The sequence below is a fragment of the Rana temporaria genome, chromosome 6 (assembly GCF_905171775.1).
Source record: "Rana temporaria chromosome 6, aRanTem1.1, whole genome shotgun sequence".
In the NCBI taxonomy this organism is placed as follows: Eukaryota; Metazoa; Chordata; class Amphibia; order Anura; family Ranidae; genus Rana; species Rana temporaria.
Genome location: NC_053494.1, coordinates 21,278,598 through 21,297,309, shown reverse-complemented (window position 1 = coordinate 21,297,309; position 18,712 = coordinate 21,278,598). Strand labels below are relative to the sequence as shown.

The following is an 18,712-nucleotide window of genomic DNA, read 5'->3' as shown; positions in this document are numbered from 1 at the left end:
CCTGCCCCTACATTCAATTACTGCCTTTTCTGTCATATGGGGATTGATTAGAGAGGAACAGTCTAAAAGCAAGCAGCTTCTGCTTTACTCTCCCTAAAAAAAAAACATAATACTCCATGATGCTAGTGCCATAGGTACACCCTGTATTCATTGTTTATTTGCTTCAACGACATATTTGTATCTTACATATGAAGAAAGCATTAGAACATAATTCCAAATGGCAATGAACATTTTTATTTTTATTTTTATAGAAAAGAGAGGATAAATTATTCTTCATTAAAGAACAAAAAAAAATATGAGCACCGGATTTGCTTAGTAAGGCTGGATTCACACTGCTGCGATGTCAGACATTGCATGTGATTGGCACTGCACTGCCGTGCAAATCGCATTCGATGTTTGTGCAATGCGAATTTAGCCATACAGATTGTAATCTTGAATTTGCATTGCATTCGGACCAAAGTCATGCAGGATCCTTTTTTTGATCCTCACCAGAATCGGATCGCATGGGTGTTCACACCAATGCGATCCGATTCCTCTCTGTATTGACAGCTCACACTGTGATATGCAAACCGATCTGGGGGTGTCTTTAAATTTGTATTGACACCTGCAGTGGTTCGCTTAGGGCAGTATAAACTGCCTGCGAGTTGTATGCGATGCGGGAACCCGTACTGGATTTGCACGGGTTCTCGCATTACAGCATTGTGAACCGATCCTAAGACCCCTTTCACACTGGGGCCGCCGGTTTGTTAGTGCTAAAGTGGTGCTCGGTTTAGCAGCACTTTAGCGCTGTTTAAGCAGCGCTTTTCGGCCCCTAGCAGCCTCAGTGTTGCCAACCGTCCATATTTTTACGGGCAGTTTGTAAAAACTGGCACTTTTTTCTACCGTTCGTAAATGTCCGTGGTTGCGGGAATGTGCCAGTAAAAATAGCCGAGATCGGTTCGTGCCAGTAAATTTCAATCTGGTAGGTTGGCAACATAGTAGCAGGGTGCTTTTAACCCCCGCTATTGGCCGAAGAAGGAGTTAAAAATGCCTGTGTTGCGGCGCTTCGGAAGCGTTTTTTAGGTGCTTCGGAAGTGCTGCTTGATCCATTTGTTTTGGGGGCTTTAACATGTCATCTGTCAAGAGAACCTGTTATGATTGAGCTCCCTAGGCTTCTCCTAAACAGATATATCATTACACCATGATGTGTGCCGAGAACGGACAGCTGTCTGTCTATTGTAAAGTTATGAGTTACACTGTGTTACACTGTCGGATCTTATTTTCAATTTGAAAATGGCGCCGGGGGCATTCCCGCTAATTTACGTTGAATAATATGTAAATCAGCGAGATACGCGAATTCACGAACGTACGCGGACCCGACGCAGTGTTCTTACGACGTTTCTGTAGCGGCTTTTCCGGCGTATACTTACCCCTGCTTCTATGAGGCGCAGCCAATGTTAAGTATAGCCGTCGTTCCCGCGTCTAATTTAAATTTTTGCAGGTTTCCCGTTGCGTCAGAGGGGGGCGGGGTCACCCATACATGTCACTGGGTAACCCGGGTGTTTCGATGTTGCGTCAGAGGGGGGCGAGGTCACCCGCACGTGATGGGTGGCCCCGCCCTCAGCTATTTAACCACTATGAGGCTGGAAAGCATCATTGGTCGGCTGCCTCCAATGAAGGCAGGATTGTGTCGGCATCGTTTTTTTTTCTTCGTATCATCGCTGGAGATCAAGAATGGATTTACATCACTGGGGTTTTTTTCTTCTCTTTTTTTTGTTCTTTTTAATCAAGGACTTGTCCAAAGCTGTGTACTGTGGTTTTTAACATTTTTGACACATTTTTTTGTGAAATTGTAGGGGTACAATGTACCTCGTTACCAATTCAAATGGGGGGTGGGATCTGGGGGTCCCCTTTCTTAAAGGGGGCTTCCAGATTCTGATAAGCCCCTGGCTCGCAGACCCCCACAACCACCGGGTAAGGGTTGTTGGGATCAAGCCCTTATCCCCATCAACATAGGGACATCCTCACCATGTTAAGGGCGTGTGGCCTGGTACAGTTCAGGAGGGGGGGCGCTCTCCCGTCCCCCCCTCTTTTCCTGTGGCCTGCCAGGTTGCGTGCTTGGATAAGGGTCTGGTATGGACTTTATAGGCACCAATGGTCAACATAGAATGTAAAAGAAGTTTTTTATTGATACAAGCCCAGAGCCCTGGGTAATTGAATCAACAATTACAATATAGAAAAACAATATTAAAAAACATATAATTGACTATATTAAAAACATTAGTAAGCATAGAATATCTCTAAAATGCTAATAACCCATAGGGGTTGTACAAAAACCACAGATAGTCCACATGGGACAACAACAACAGTTGGTGAACGAACGTAGGCTTCAATTTGTGTATTTTTATACATATGCTCTACATGTTTCGCATGTTACTGCTTCTTCGGGAGCTTAAAAAGAATATTTTCTGGAAGGAAAAACATAGACTATTATTGGTTTCAGATTTTAATTTAACATTGTATATTTTGTGAATCAGAATAAGTAGTGTTTCTTGTGCAAAAAAGCACCATAAAAAATGACTCAGTTTGCCAAGAGCCGCCAAACCACCGGTGCAACCAAAGGGATCAAAGGTGAGGGAGGTGTAGGGACATGCCAGATACCCACATAGTTAGTCAGAGGTGTTAAGAAATAGCACCGTCCTCGCCAGAATAGAGAAAGTGGCGAGTAGTGACGGATATGCCTAGATAGTGCGGCAAGAAGAAGAAAATAGTATATATATATATACCTTTCCCTGACTCTATTATCACCGCTAATTTGAGGTATATATATATATACTATTTTCTTCTTCTTGCCGCACTATCTAGGCATATCCGTCACTACTCGCCACTTTCTCTATTCTGGCGAGGACGGTGCTATTTCTTAACACCTCTGACTAACTATGTGGGTATCTGGCATGTCCCTACACCTCCCTCACCTTTGATCCCTTTGGTTGCACCGGTGGTTTGGCGGCTCTTGGCAAACTGAGTCATTTTTTATGGTGCTTTTTTGCACAAGAAACACTACTTATTCTGATTCACAAAATATACAATGTTAAATTAAAATCTGAAACCAATAATAGTCTATGTTTTTCCTTCCAGAAAATATTCTTTTTAAGCTCCCGAAGAAGCAGTAACATGCGAAACATGTAGAGCATATGTATAAAAATACACAAATTGAAGCCTACGTTCGTTCACCAACTGTTGTTGTTGTCCCATGTGGACTATCTGTGGTTTTTGTACAACCCCTATGGGTTATTAGCATTTTAGAGATATTCTATGCTTACTAATGTTTTTAATATAGTCAATTATATGTTTTTTAATATTGTTTTTCTATATTGTAATTGTTGATTCAATTACCCAGGGCTCTGGGCTTGTATCAATAAAAAACTTCTTTTACATTCTATGTTGACCATTGGTGCCTATAAAGTCCATTATTCCTTCACAATTAAAAACTTCCACTCATGCTAGGACGCGGCACCGCAATACCTTAGGACACCCATAGTCCATCCTATGGTTGGTGTTCCTCTATTTTCTTATTTCAAGGGTCTGGTATGGATTTTTGGGGGAAACCTTTTTTTTTATTTTGGAGCGGGGTTCCCCTTAAAATCCATACCAGATCTGAGGGGTCTGGTATGGATTTTGAGGGGGACCCCCACGCTTTTTTTTTTCAATTTTGGTTTGGGGTTCCCCTTATTATTCATACCAGACCCAAAGGGCTTGGTAATGGACTGGGGGGGAACCCATGCCATTTTTTTCAATGACTTTTATCTGTATTGCCGGGACCTGACAATTCATTATAGCGAGTAGTTTTAAATTACTTTTTTTCTTTAGAAATGTAATTTTGTGGAGGGACTGTTATAAACAATTTTGAATTTGCCGCGAACACCCCAAATTGTTTACTATTCGGCGATTGGGCGAACTCATGTTCGACCTGAACATAAAGCTCATCCCTAGTCTTCAAGGGAAAATAAAGTAAAAAAAGAAGAGAAAAAAAGAAGAAAACTAATTAATGACTCCACATGAGAGTTACTAATTCTTTACAATAAGATAGTACACACACACACACACACACACATACTATATATACTGTATATATATCGATATACTTGGCTGTCAACTTTGATCATCATAATTTACCTGCTTCTAGCACTTGCAGATACAAAACAGAAATGCTAATTTGTATATGTACATCATTTTGACTTGATCTGTCCCTACCGTGATCAATGTGGACTGACAGCTGTTGGTCTGCTAACTGCCCGAGGTCCACAGATTCAAAGTTAGGAACCACTAGAGCATGGCGTATATATAGATACTTTGCAGAGCAAGAAACATTAGGCTGAACAGCTGTCACCTAGGAAAAGATAATGGGCCAGATTCACGTAGATCAGCGGATCTTTAGATCCGCTCGATCTACCTGATTTAAGATCCGCTCCCGCAAGTTTGAGAGGCAAGTGGGTAATTCACAAACCACTTACCTCCAAACTTGCGGCGGCGGATCGTAAATCCCCCAGCGGAATTCAAATTCCGCGGCTAGGGGGAGTGTACTATTTAAATCAGGCGCGTTCCCGCGCCGATTTAAATGAGCTTACGTAAACGACGTCCATCCGTATTCGAGAACGACTTACGCAAACGACGTAAAAATTTTTTAAATTGGGATCGCGTCCACGGAATTTCGGGGCTCAGGTAAGTAAAACGGAGGTTGGCGGGGGTAGGGGGGCTGGACAGCTTTTAGCTATGACTAAGCACTAGTTTCAGTGCGAAATGCGTCAGCAGTCAGGTTTTATTTTATTTTGCTGTGACTTGTAGTGCTGTCTTTCTTTTAATAAAGGCTACAATTTGTTCAGAGTGCGGCTGTCCAGAGACAATCTTTGTTCCTGCGGGGGCTGGACAGTTTTTTCACCTTAATGCACCTTAATGCATAGGATGCTTAAAGGTGAAAAAACACAAAGGTTTACAAACCCCTTTAACCACTTAAGGACCAGCCCATGTACATATACGTCCACAATATGGCACGTACAGGCACATGGGCGTATGGGTACGTCCTCGCCTATTAGCGGGTGGGGGGTCCGATCGGGACCCCCCCCGCTACATGCGGCGGTCGGGTCCGCTCGGGGAGCGATCCGGGACCACGGCGCGGCTATTTGTTTATAGCCGCTCCGTCGCGATCGCTCCCCGGAGCTGAAGAACGAGGAGAGCCGTGTGTAAACACGGCTTCCCCGTCCTTCACTATGGCGGCGCATCGATCGCGTCATTCCCTTTATAGGGAAGACACGATCGATGACGTCATTCCTACAGCCACACCCCCAAACAGTTGTAAACACATACTAGGTGCACCCTAACTCCTACAGCGCCACCTGTGGTTAACTCCCAAACTGCAACTGTCATTTTCACAATAAAGAATGCAATTTAAATGCATTTTTTGCTGTGAAAATGACAATGGTCCCAAAAATGTGTCAAAATTGTCCGAAGTGTCCGCCATAATGTCGCAGTCACGAAAAAAATTGCTGATCGCCGCCATTAGTAGTAAAAAAAAAATAAAAAATAAAAATGCAATAAAACTATCCCCTATTTTGTAAACACTATAAATTTTGCGCAAACCAATCGATAAACGCTTATTGCGATTTTTTTTACTAAAAATAGGTAGAAGAATACGTATTGGCCTAAACTGAGGAAAAAAAATGTTTTTATATATGTTTTTGGGGGATATTTATTACAGCAAAAAGTAAAAAATATTGCTTTTTTTTCAAAATTGTCGCTCTATTTTTGTTTATAGCGCAAAAACTAAAAACCGCAGATGTGATCAAATACCACCAAAAGAAAGCTCTATTTGTGGGGAAAAAAGGACGCCAATTTTGTTTGGGAGCCACGTCGCACGACCGCGCAATTGTCTGTTAAAGCGACGCAGTCCCGAACTGTAAAAACACCTTGGGTCTTTAGGCTGCATATTGGTCCGGGGCTTAAGTGGTTAAAGTATAACTAAAGGCAAAACTTTTTTTTTAGTTTTGGATAGAGATAGATAGATTAGAACACCTGTCAGTTATTATTGCTATCTGTGTCCCCATTAGTGAGATTCCCCCTCTCTATTTGTCCTATTTATTATTATCATTGAAAATGAAAGTACAAGAAAACCCCAACATTTTGGGTTATCCCCAGAAAAGTAATAGAGGGGAAAAGCTCTGTGCGTTGTAAAAATTTGCAGGTTTCCCGTTGCGTCAGAGGGGGGCGGGGTCACCCATACATGTCACTGGGTAACCCGGGTGTTTCGATGTTGCGTCAGAGGGGGGCGGGGTCACCCGCACGTGATGGGTGGCCCCGCCCTCAGCTATTTAACCACTATGGCGAGTAGTTTTAAATTACTTTTTTTCTTTAGAAATGTAATTTTGTGGAGGGACTGTTATAAACAATTTTGAATTTGCCGAGAATCAAGTCGACGCATGCTTGGAAGCATTGAACTTCGTTTTTTTCAGCACGTCGTTGTGTTTTACGTCACCGCGTTCTGACACGATCGTTTATTTAACCGATGGTGTGTAGACAAGACTGATGAAAGTCAGCTTCATCGGTTAACCTATGACAACGATTCTTCAGACCGTTCTCATCGAATGGACTGATCGTGTCTACAAGGCTTCACACATTACTTAGCACACATGCACTTACCATGATAAAATAACGGAAGCTAGGTGCACTTTAAGTAAGTTATTAAATATTTCATAATGAGACAGTGATCATTACTTTTTGATTCTATATTGGTCCATAGCATCTTAGCTGTCCTTTTTAATTACATTAATAAAAAGATCCTTTACTGACAGGTGTGCAGGGAAGAACATCTTTAATAAAATTGGAAACTGTTAAACACTTCAAATTAATGAAACATGAATAAAGACCCAGCAGTCATCCTATCATTAACAGCGTAGATTAATAAAGCCCGGGGATACCTTTTTTAGGTCTGTTTGATGACACGTAACACGCACAATGCTGGCCGCTATCGTCATCAGCTGCCAGTCTGTGGCATTTGGAGAATGAAGATAAGGTAGGAATAGAATAGATTTTGTGACCTGTCCTCAGTTGTTCCCTTTGGAAACCAAATGGGTCAGGCCAATAAATTAAGATCAGGCAAGACGAAAATCCTAATGCAAGTGACCCCCCCATGCAAGGTAATCTTGTCCCAATATTGAGGGACAAGGACCTCTTCCCCATCTACACCTTCCCCAAAGAGGATGGTGAAGGAAATAAGTGGGGGAATGAATACAGGGGGGTACATTATTGCCCCCATTCCCACAAAAGGGGAAAAAAACAACAGGGTGAAAAAATCTTTAGGCCCCTTTCACATGTGCGGACCGTATGTCCGCATTTTCATCCATCCGTTGCGGATGAAAACGGGACATACTTTGGCCCCTATGTGATTGCGGGTGTCAGCGGATGAACATCCGCTGACACAGGCAAGTACATTGTGAATCATGTATTTGCCTGGCTAACTTACGGCGGCGTAGCTTAAATGCCTTAAGCTACGCCGCCGCAAAGTTGCGGCCATCTACGTGAATCTAGGCAAGTGTGTTTCTAAAATAAAGCAGTTCTTATTCTGATGTACTCCAAGACTGGTGTTGCTGGTTCTTGGGGTTACTATAGCCGGATCCATTGGTCTCGTGTTCCAGACCTTGGGAAGCAGCTTCTTGGTGGAAACACAAAACAGGGTGTATGGAGTCCATCACATTTGGTTGGGAGCAGTGTCCAGATTCTGATGAATCCGCCTCTATCCAACCTAAACACAATAAGTAGGAATCATCTTACTTCACTTTTATCCCTTACTGTATTTCTTGTAATATGTTTCCATTTCATATGTAGCACATTCTTCTATAAAAATTATAAAAGTAAATGCAAAAAGAATTGGCTGATTATCTAAGAGTCAAAGACTACTGCCTCCGCTCTCATCCAAATAAAAGGAACGAATCCGAATGAATGCGTAATAATTTATGTTAAGTTAAATTCATTCCCCCATTCCCAGCTGACTTTGCTTGTTGGGCTACAACACATACAAATTAAACAAATGGTCTTTCAGGTTCAACCACAATACAAAAAAAAATCTTATTAGAATATTCACACTACTCTCACCAGAACAGAATCAATTCAGATCATTTGTTACGTTCACACATTATTTCAGATGCTTCAAACGTTAACAAAAGGCCCAAACTATCTCATCATGTCATCTGAATGAATCAACTGAATATGGATAAATTTGTTGTTTTCTTCATAATCTATTTCGTATTAGTGTAATTCAGGCATTCAGATACATCTGATTCTCAGAATCACGCAAATTTTGTCCAAATTTTAATTTGTAACGAAACAAATAGCATATGTCTAAAGTCTACTGAGTGAGTGAATTACTTATATAGCGCTACAAATGCGAACTGAATCACCTCAAGGCGCTTGGCATCCATTTTCCTTCAGTTTAACCCTCAGAATAGATGGGTCTTTCGTTTTTTTCTGAAGGCCAGGTGATCAATTTCCATTCGGATATTAGTTGGTAAAGCGTTCCATAGTCGAGGTCCTTGAATTGAAAAACGACCTTCTCCTTTGGTCTTATATCGGGCTTTGGGAATTTGTAATCATTTTTGGTTAGATGATCTAAGAACTCGATTTGGGTTTTGTTGTTTTATTTTCTCACTTAAATATAGGGGCGCTATACTGAGCTAATAAAGTGATTGTATGGGTTCCTTTAAAAAAAAAAAAAAAAAATAACAAACATGTTATACTTACCTCCACTGTGCAGTTCGTTTTGCACAGAGTGGCCCCCGATCCTGCTGTTCTGGGGTCCCACGGCAGCTGTCTCGGCTCCTCCCCGCTAAAGCTAGCCCTTTCTGGGAAGCTTTTTCCGAAAGGGGGTTAGCTTGTGGGCACGCTCCCGTGTCATACAGTTGGCATCCATAGACACCAAGTGTATGACTTGGTCCCGCCCCCCCCCCCGGTGGCCGCGTCATTGGATGTGATTGACAGCAGCGGGAGCCAATGGCTGCGCTGCTATCAATCTATCCAATCAACGGCCAGACCCAGTGGAGAAGAGGAAGCCGGGGGACGCACACAGCAGGTGAGCGGGCTCAGGTAATTAAAAAAGGGGGGGGGGGGTCTGGGGGCCATGACAGCGAGGTGTTTTTTCAACTCAATGCATAGGATGCATTAAGGTGAAAAAACTTGAGCCTTTACAACCCCTTTAAGGATCTAAAAGCCTACTTCTGCCTTTATGATAACATTAGCAGCTGACCTCCATGGGAGGAGGGAGACGTATACATAAGAACCTTCTTAGCTATTCTGCCATAGGGACAGACAGTTAACATAGGACCAGAACCTTGACTGCTGAACAGATAAAATATACCTAAAATTCATCAGACTGTGCAGCCACTGAAAAAACCTCAGCGGTGTGCAGAAGCCAGGCTTTAATAAGATTGGGGCGCTTGGGGTAGCTTGTGTTCCCTCGAATAAAACCTATTGCAACCATTCTAAAGTGAGTTCAAGCCATTCAAAAGTAAGTGAAATGAGACATACATACCCGGATTTCTCACAAGGCCACTGAGGCCAGGCCTTGGGGCGGCAGGGCGCCAAGGGGCGGCAGTGGCATGGATTCCCCCAACGCCCGTAACATACAGTTAAGGGCGGTAAGTTATGGGGGAATCCGCTCGCTCGTTAACAAGTGATTGCAACGATGTCACCGAAGTCACTTGTAAAATGTGTGCTCCCCTCCGTCCTCCCCACCCCACATACCTCTCTCTGCTGGCTCTGTCTTCGGGACTCCGTCCTCCCCCCGGGCCACCGAGTCTGTCTCCTGTCCCTGCTGCCGATGTACACAGTGAGAGGGGAGAGCTGTGCTCTTCCCATCTCAGCTGTGACAGGAGTTCTAGCACAGTGCTAGGACTCCTGTTTTGGAGGTGACAGGGTCAATAAAGAGAACCTGTCACCTCCAATTGCTATCACACAGGGAATTGTTTTCTCCTGTATGATAGCAAAAAAGTTAAGTGAAAAAAAATTGATAAAAAAATAAATAAATAATAAGAAATAATAATTAAATTAATAAAATAAAAAAGTAATTAAAAAGTAAAGAATAAGAAAAATAATAAGAAAATTATACAAAAATAAAAAAAAGTAAGCGACAAGCTACAAATCAATAAAAAGTAAGTAAGTAAAAGTAAAAAAAATATTTGAACTAACCGTGCCGCCCCTGCCATCCGATTGCCATTCTCCGTTGATTTGGGGGGGCGTAGTTCGGTTGGCGGGGAGGGGGTGCATTGCGGAACCTGGCCTTGGGGCGGCAGGGAGAGCAAATCCGGCCCTGCCTATGCATACCCTATGAGGCCAACTAAGGGTTATTCCCAATATAGGTTTTATATACAGTATATATCATTACTGAGTTTATGATTTGGTTTCGGACGATGGGGTCCGAGGTGTTCAAGTACATCCTAACTATCCATCATGCTTTTTTTACCGTGCACTGATGAGAGCAACCAGGCTTGAATCAACTTGGATAATGGCTTCGCAGATAGGCTGTAACTGTGCTATAATCCAGCAGATCTGGATATACAGATGGCTTCTGGAACATAAAAACATTATGTGCATGGTTAGATTCATTATCATTAAATTGCTAATAGAGGCAACACATTTAATCAATCAGTTTATTGCTAATGATGTCAAGGAAGAACTGCAAATGTGTGATTTGTGTCTGCACATTGCTGCTGCATCTGTAAAGCTGGCCATGCACACTATAATCTGATTGTACAATTTCCTGCACAATCTCTTTATAGCTCACTCTATGCATTACATACTGCATTACTGTACACTCTGTGAACAATCTCTTATAGATTTACTTATATGAGGACCCACCTGAACTATGCAATCAGTGTAGATCCAACCTGTCAGGCCTTTGCACTACATAGAGTCATTTGTAGAGTTAAATGAGATTGAACCATCAATGTGCGTGGTCAGTGTAAAGGTGGATACACACTATATAATTGTTGTTGTTACATTTCCTTTAAATTTACCTTCAACTATGTAGTGCAAGGGCCTACCTCATTACATACAAATTGAAAGTGTTTAGGTTTGACCTCATATGGTTTTAGTAAAGCTAAAGGAAAAAATCGAAGAAAAGTTGTATAGTGTGTAGCCAGCTTTAGACTTCACGTGAAGCTCACAGGCAGGACTAAAGAAGCTGAGAGAGAGCATCACCTGATTTTGTGACTCATAATGGAGAGACAAAAGAAAAGGCTAGAGGTATGCCATGAGGAGATGCAGGGTTTATAGGTAAAATATTAGGGAGTGGAAAAGGCAGGGGACATAGGACCAGTCTGAGAAGTCCCGAAGGATAATGTAGAACATTTATGAAAAATTAGGGGAATTGGGACTTGGGACTTTTTAGGCACTATTGTGCCTAAAAAGTCCCAAGTCCCAATTTCCCTAATTTTTCATAAATAGTTATAGGACGTGGCACGTCTCCATTATTATGTATCCACAGTACCACTATGTGGTATGATACAAATATCCTATTTCAATTGTAGAACATTTGTTTAAAGAATGCAGGAGGCACAGGAGAAGTGCACGGGGGTCAGTGGTGGATGCAGGAGGCACAGAAGAGTGCAGGGAGGCCATAGAAGAATGCAAGAGACACAAGAACAGTGCATGGAGGTCTAAGGAGACTGTAAGAGGAATAGAACAGTGCAAGAAGGACAGTGGAGAATGAAGGAGGCAGAGGAACAGTGTAGGCAGGTCAGATGAGGATGCAGAAGGCACATAACAGTGCAGGGAGGTCAGAGGAAAATGCAGGTGGCACAGGAGCAGTGCAGGGAGGTCAGAGGAAAAGGTGGAAGGCACAGGAGCAGTGTAGGGAGGTCAGAGGAAAAGGTGGAAGGCACAGTATCAGTGTAGGGAGGTCAGAGGAGAAGGTGGAAGGCACAGGAGCAGTGTAGGGAGGTCAGAGGAAAAGGTGGAACACACAGGATCAGTACAGGGAGGTCAGAGGAATCGGTGGAAGGCACAGGAGCAGTGTAGGGAGGTCAGAGGAAAAGGTGGAAGGCACAGTATCAGTGTAAGGAAGGTCAGAGGAGAAGGTGGAAGGCACAGGAGCAGTGTAGGGAGGTCAGAGGAAAAGGTGGAAGGCACAGGATGAGTACAGGGAGGTCAGAGGAATCGGTGGAAGGCACAGGAGCAATGTAGGGAGGTCAGAGGAAAAGGTGGAAGGCACAGGAGCAGTGTAGGGAGGTCAGAGGAGAAGGTGGAAGGCACAGTATCAGTGTAGGGAGGTCAGAGGAGAAGGTGGAAGGCACGGGAGCAGTGTAGGGAGCTCATAGTAGAATGCAGTAGACAGGGAAGCAATAGAGGGAGGTCAGAGGATAATACAGAGAGCACAAGAGTTGAAAGGCTAGAAAAAAATACAGGAAGCACAGGACAGTGCAGAGAGGTCAGATGAATGCATGAATCACAAGAGTGGTGTAGGGAGGTCGGAGGTTAATTTATAAGACACAAAATAATGCATAATAATAATAATAATAATGCAATAATGCAGGGACACCAGAGTAGTATGCAGAAGGTACAGAACAGTGCAGAGAGGCCTGTGAAGAATGAAGGAGACACATAACAATGTAGAGAAGTTAGCAGAGAACACAGGAGGGACATAACCATGTAGAGAGGCTAGCCGAGAATGCAGGAGGAACATAACCATGGACAGAGGCTAGCAGAGAATCCAGGAGGCGCTGGACAGTGCAGGGAGGCATGGGGGAATGCAAGAGGCTCAGAAATCCAGTGCAGAGAAAGCTAAATAAGAATATGGAGGCCTTTACAAGTGAGGTTGGAGCCAGACAGATAGTACATTTTACATTACCAACAAAATGACCCTCTGTAGATTGAGTATTGTGCAGTACATATGATCAGGAATATTAACTTTGACCTGTAGATGGTGTTCCCAAATCTATTTTTCTAGCTACAAAATGCAGACTGTTGGAATTTAAGAATCAGGCAGTACTGAGATGAGCTGGGCATACAAAATGGCAGTCCTCGTGTTGATTTAGTATGTTTCTGGATGTGCTAACGTACACAGATGCATAATTGATTCATCCAGGAGCTCGGAAATATCAAAAGCAAACACATATCAAAGTAGTTCTCAGCCAGATTCTGCATTCCAGTGTTTATCCCTGAAATGATTTCCTCCTCAGAGAGGATGGCACCTATAAACCAATGTTCAGACTTCTTTACTGACGGAACATATGTTTAGATGAAAGCTGGAAAAATACTTGCATGCCTATAGCTAATTTTACAGAGGCAGCGGTTGTGTAAGCAAAGAGTTTTGCTGCTTTTCAAACATTCAGAGCAGGCATTTGCTTTCTCCTAGTCGGGGATTAGATTTGACTTGGGCCTTTAGGAGTAAATAAGCTTGTGAGCTGCCAGGTTGTTTGATATCCAGCATACCAATAAAGACATTGGTGTGTACTGAATACTGGTTATTACTCCTAGCTATCATTTTGTGACTTTGAATTATACTTGGCTGTTTAATACCAATTTTAGGCAACCAGGGTTGTTTAGGGCAGATATTCTCACCTTCCAGATGAACCCATAAAATAATTTACAGGTCTCAAGAAACCACTGCTAAAGTAAATTTATTGGAGGTCATTGGGAAAAGGCCCCTTACATTGGAGCCCAGTAGAAAGAATGTGCCTCTTACAGTGGTGGTCAGAGTCACCCTTATAGACAGCTATAAAAGGCCATTGCTATCATGCTTGTTGGGTAAGTGCAGTGTGGTGTGGCGGGCAGTAAGCACAAAGAGACCTGATTTGCCAAAGACGATGTGTTATAAAAGTAACACAACAGTACAACCAGGCCTTGCGGGAAGGCTCACCCAACCAAGAACACTTACAACAGTGCAGCATAGAGACAGCAGTATGTAGACTCAATGTCGCCAACAGCATCTGCCACAAGGAGCAGAGTGTGGACTGGCTGGGTCAATCTAACGGTGAAGATTCCTGGGAAGGTAGACTTAGTCAATGCTCTCTTCCTACTCCACTGGAACCTTTCCTTATCGCTAGTGCTGTCCCTGACAAACAGGGAACCTTTCCCTACACTAGCCACCCACATCAACCATGCCATAACCCAGGATCAGAGTCTTAAATAAACTCTACTTGACCTAAGATGGCCACCAGGATCTCATGGGGCACAAGCATCCAACTGGATCACTGCCCTGTGTGATTGAGGAAGTGATAGAGACCTGTGTGATTGAGGAAGTCATAGAGAAACCCAGTTACCCTCCATTTCCTCTCCCCTCTGCATTGCCGCTGCGGTCCAGCGCCAACCTGCCACCTGCCTACATGCTCCTGGCTTTGGCAAGTAGTGTTAGATCCCAATCTATGTATGCACCATCGGACGGGAGATCAATCAGTCACAGCTCAAGGAACTACTAGCAACCTCTGGGGTAATGCTAGGTTTCCATGGAACCCCTAGCTGCTTTAGGGTATGCTGGGAAAATTATTGCTCTAGCAAAACAATTATTAGCTAAGGTGTGCATGCTCTGTGCCCATATGTGAAATGCTGCTAATTAAAATTCCTATTTAAAAAAAAAAACCTTTGTGATTATGGAAGCTAGATGAGGCAAAATTAACATCTGGTCAGGTTAATACGGCCTTAATTACCAACTGCCAGGTTTTTAGTACGCTACTGTACCCCGGAACAGAGATTTGCGTGGGGAGAGGGATATTGTCCAAAGGCGAATCTTGGAAAGATTGCAGAGACCTCTGGTTACTGACAAAAGTATTAACTACTATCTCACGGGACTTGCAGTATACTTACTTACATCTGTGTACATAATACTCTATAAAGAACTTGCCTATTTTTTCCTCTGTTTTTTCTTTTTTTGGAGTTTCTCAGCTTGTTTCAGCTGGCCTCCATTACATAACCTCCTAACCCTGCCATGGTAATAAGCAAACAAAATATAGATACATGGGACTTGAATAATATAGGTCCTAAAGTGGCACTAGACTTACATTTTTTTTTATATATAATAAAGTCAACCCCCATATGTCTAAATATCAGTAGGATGTACTGTTTATCCCTCTCTTACATTGTTTAATTTCCCAAATGCAAGCCTTTTTCTTCTATTCTCAGACTTCTTGTTCTTGGGTGGCTATATTTATTCCACATGCCCCCCTTGCATTTGTGAACTTAGCCGCTGCTCACTCCTGAGAGGGACTACACATCTATGCAGACTTATTCTGCTCTAGGGGTATTGTAGTACACATAGAGCGGAGCATATGAACAGAAATAACGGCATTGGTTGCTCTACACTAGAAGCAGTGAGGTGCATCAGTGGAGGATAGGGAGCGTGCACAGGACAAAAAAACCTGGAAACGACTTATTAGGCTGCATTCACACCTCGGCGTACTGAATCGCGGCGTTTTGTCCCGGCGAATTGCGGCGGCAAATAGCGGCGTTTTGTACCGCGATTCGCGGCGACAAAACGCCGCGTTTGTGAATGCAGCCTCACCTCCTCTATGGAGATGGTTCACATCTCCTATGCCGAACGCCGAAAGACGCCTGAAAAAAAGGTCCGGGACCTTTTTTCAGGCGGCAGGCGTCAGGCGTCCGGCGTTCGGCGTGGAGATGTGAACCATCTCCATAGCCGACCATGTAAAATCACCCCTCCAGCATATGAGGGGCGGCTGCGGCGTCGCGCTTCAGGCGTATATACGCCTAGGTGTGAATAAGATTCACATCTAGGTGTTTTTACGCCTGTAGTGCTACGCCGCTGCCGCCAGAGGGACGAAAACACATGTCCCTCTATGGAGATGGTTCACATCTCCACGCTGAACGCCGGACGCCTGCCGCCTGAAAAAAGGTCCCGGACCTTTTTTTCAGGCGGCTTTCGGCGTTCGGCTAGGAGATGGGAAGCATCTCCATAGAGGGGGTCAATCTGGGGCACATCTAGGCGGACAATACCGGCGTTTTGTCACCGCAAATCGCGGTACAAAACGCCGCTATTTGTACTGCGATTTGCGGCGACAAAACGCCGCAAATTTGTCTGCCTAGGTGTGAATGGGGCTTTAGAGAAGAGAAAAAACAGAGCCATTGTATACTTGATATTTAAGAACAATAATGTAAAAAAAAAAGTAGTTTAGTGTCACTTTAAATGTTACAATTATATGTGTGATCAAACCTTCATCAGTAAAAGAACCCAATATGATGTCTACCTTCCCTACTCCTCTCTTTTAAGCCCTGTACGAACGATTGGGTTGTCCAATGAAAACAGATCGATGGACTGTTCATCGGACAAAACGATCATGTGTGGGTCCCATCGGTTTGTTTTCCATCGGTGAAAAAAAATAGAACATGTTTTTAATTTTTCCTATGGATAAAAAAACGATAGAAAAAAACGATCGTCTGTGTGGAAGTCCATCAGTCAAAAAGCCACGCATCTTCAGAATCAAGTCGACGCATGCTCGGAAACATTGAACTTCATTTTTCTCAGCACGTCGTAGTGTTTTACGTCACCGCGTTTTGGCACAGTCTGATTTTTGACTGATGGTGTGTAGGCAAGACCGATGAAAGTCAGCTTCATCGGATATCCGACGAAAAAATCCATCGGATTAGATTCCATCAGATATCCGATCGTGTGTACGAGGCTTCAGGGTGCAATGCTTATTGTCAAGGTACAAGTGAGCTTTTACATCAAACCTGTTATGTAAGAAATATGGGGGCTGTCATTGAAGACCTTCTCAAAATACCAGTTGCCTGGTTTTTATACTGGCCCACTAGCTTCAATACTTTGACTCACCAACCCAGAACACATATGCAGAACGGCAAAATGTAGTTCCAAAATTGCTCAATTCAGACCAGAAAATTTGAAAGCAAGAAGGTCAACTTGACAACCAGGCACTTTAATGAATAGAAGTGTTTTTATTTTTAAGTGACAATTTCTTTCACTCATTCAGGCAAAATTAAATGGACACATAACTCTCCAGCAGTATTTACACACCTTTACTCACTCCCAGTGGGACTGTTGAAGAAAGCCACGTGTATCTCCAGACCAACTTTCACATTGGGCTATGGACTTTGTGTGCTGTCCCATGTGACAGCGATGGGTCGATTATGAGGCACCTAGTGTTTTCATATGGAAGAGGTTGAGTAACTCACATGGATGTGCTGGGAGCAAGGAGCAATTAAATATGCGCTTTCCCCGACTTGTTCATTCCCCGACTTGTTCATTCGATGACTTAGTTGGGGTAAGTCATGCCTCTTGATCATTGACCTCTGAGAACCCGCCTTCTGACCTTTGACCTCTGGGTTGGGTCCCTACTGCAATTACTGAGCCCTAACCCTAACCCCAACCCTAAGTTTTACCCCCCCCCGCTAGTGGCTAAAAAAGGTTTAAAAACCACTACAAAGCCCCTATGCAGAGGCGCTTTGCCGGCGGTATAGCCGCGGTGTCCCATTGCTTTCAACGGGCAGGAGCAGTGGAGGAGCGGTATACACACCGCTCCTTCACCGCTCCAAAGATGCAGCTAGCAGGACTTTTTTTTTTACGTCCTGCCAGCGCACCGCTCCAGTTTGAAAAACCCTCGGGCTTCCACACCGGAGAAACAGCAGCTGCTGTTTCAGGTCGGTTTGCAGGCACTATTTTTAGCACAATAGTGCCTGCAAACCGCCCCAGTGGGAAAGGGGTCTTAGTGATAAGGAGTGGGAACAAGCCTTGAAGAATTTATTTGAGGTATCCCTATCCTCCTAACAATGTTTGACTCAGTTATTTATCATTCACAATCACAGAGTCCATTATACTCCTTCAAAGTTATATTCCTGGGGAAAAACAGATACATCAAATTGTCCAAGGTGTATGGCCCCATACACACGACCAAGTTTCTTGGCAAAAACCAGCAAGTTTTTTTTTTGCCGATCGTGTGTACATTTTCGTTGAGGAAACTGTCGAGAAACTCGACGAGCCAAAAAGAGAGCAAGTTCTCTATTTCCTCGACGGGAATGGAGAAACTTGCCTTGTCAAGTTCCTCGACAGCCTAACAAGGAACTCGACGAGGAAAACGATGTGTTTCGCCCGTCGAGTTCCTCCGTCGTGTGTACGAGGCCTATCACTAACACAGGTATACTTATACATATGTTGTGATGATGTCCTAAATTGCATCATTATTGGGAGGGTGTATTTGATATAAACTCTACACTGTTTCATTTTGATCGAAAAATAGCATTGTTAGGGATTATACCAGAAGATACCCTCCCAGCTGAAATGCATGTGATGTGATTGAGAACTATGTATATGGCATGTAAACTCATATTGCAAAAATGGATATCAAAATACCCGCCAACAATAGATCAATGAATTAAAGTGATTAATCTTAATTTAGGACGAGAGGAATTAACATGTAAACATAGGAGGAATCCTAAAAAAATTGCAAAAATTGGTGGCTGGTTTCTAATTTATCCGGGGAGCCATCTGAGAATACTAAAGATACTGAGGAAAATCAATAATGAGACAGAACTTTATTTTAATTTTTAATATTGTGATGGAGGGTATTTGAGTAAAGAAGGAAATGTAAACTGGCGAGCGCAGTTTATTTGGGTGGGGGAATAGGTGGGAAATGGAGAAATGTTATGTGAGTTGGTGTGTTTTTCTCTGTTGTATTGTATAAAAAACAATACAAAAATATTTGATTGCAAAAAAAAAAAGTGT

At 43.2% G+C, this 18,712-nt stretch overlaps 1 protein-coding gene across 3 annotated transcripts in view; it reads left to right on the top strand.

Moving 5' to 3' along the window:
* Positions 1-18,712, top strand: part of CACNA1H (calcium voltage-gated channel subunit alpha1 H) — a 282,063-nt gene that overhangs the window by 104,056 nt on the left and 159,295 nt on the right. The gene's annotated exons all lie outside the window — the stretch shown is intronic.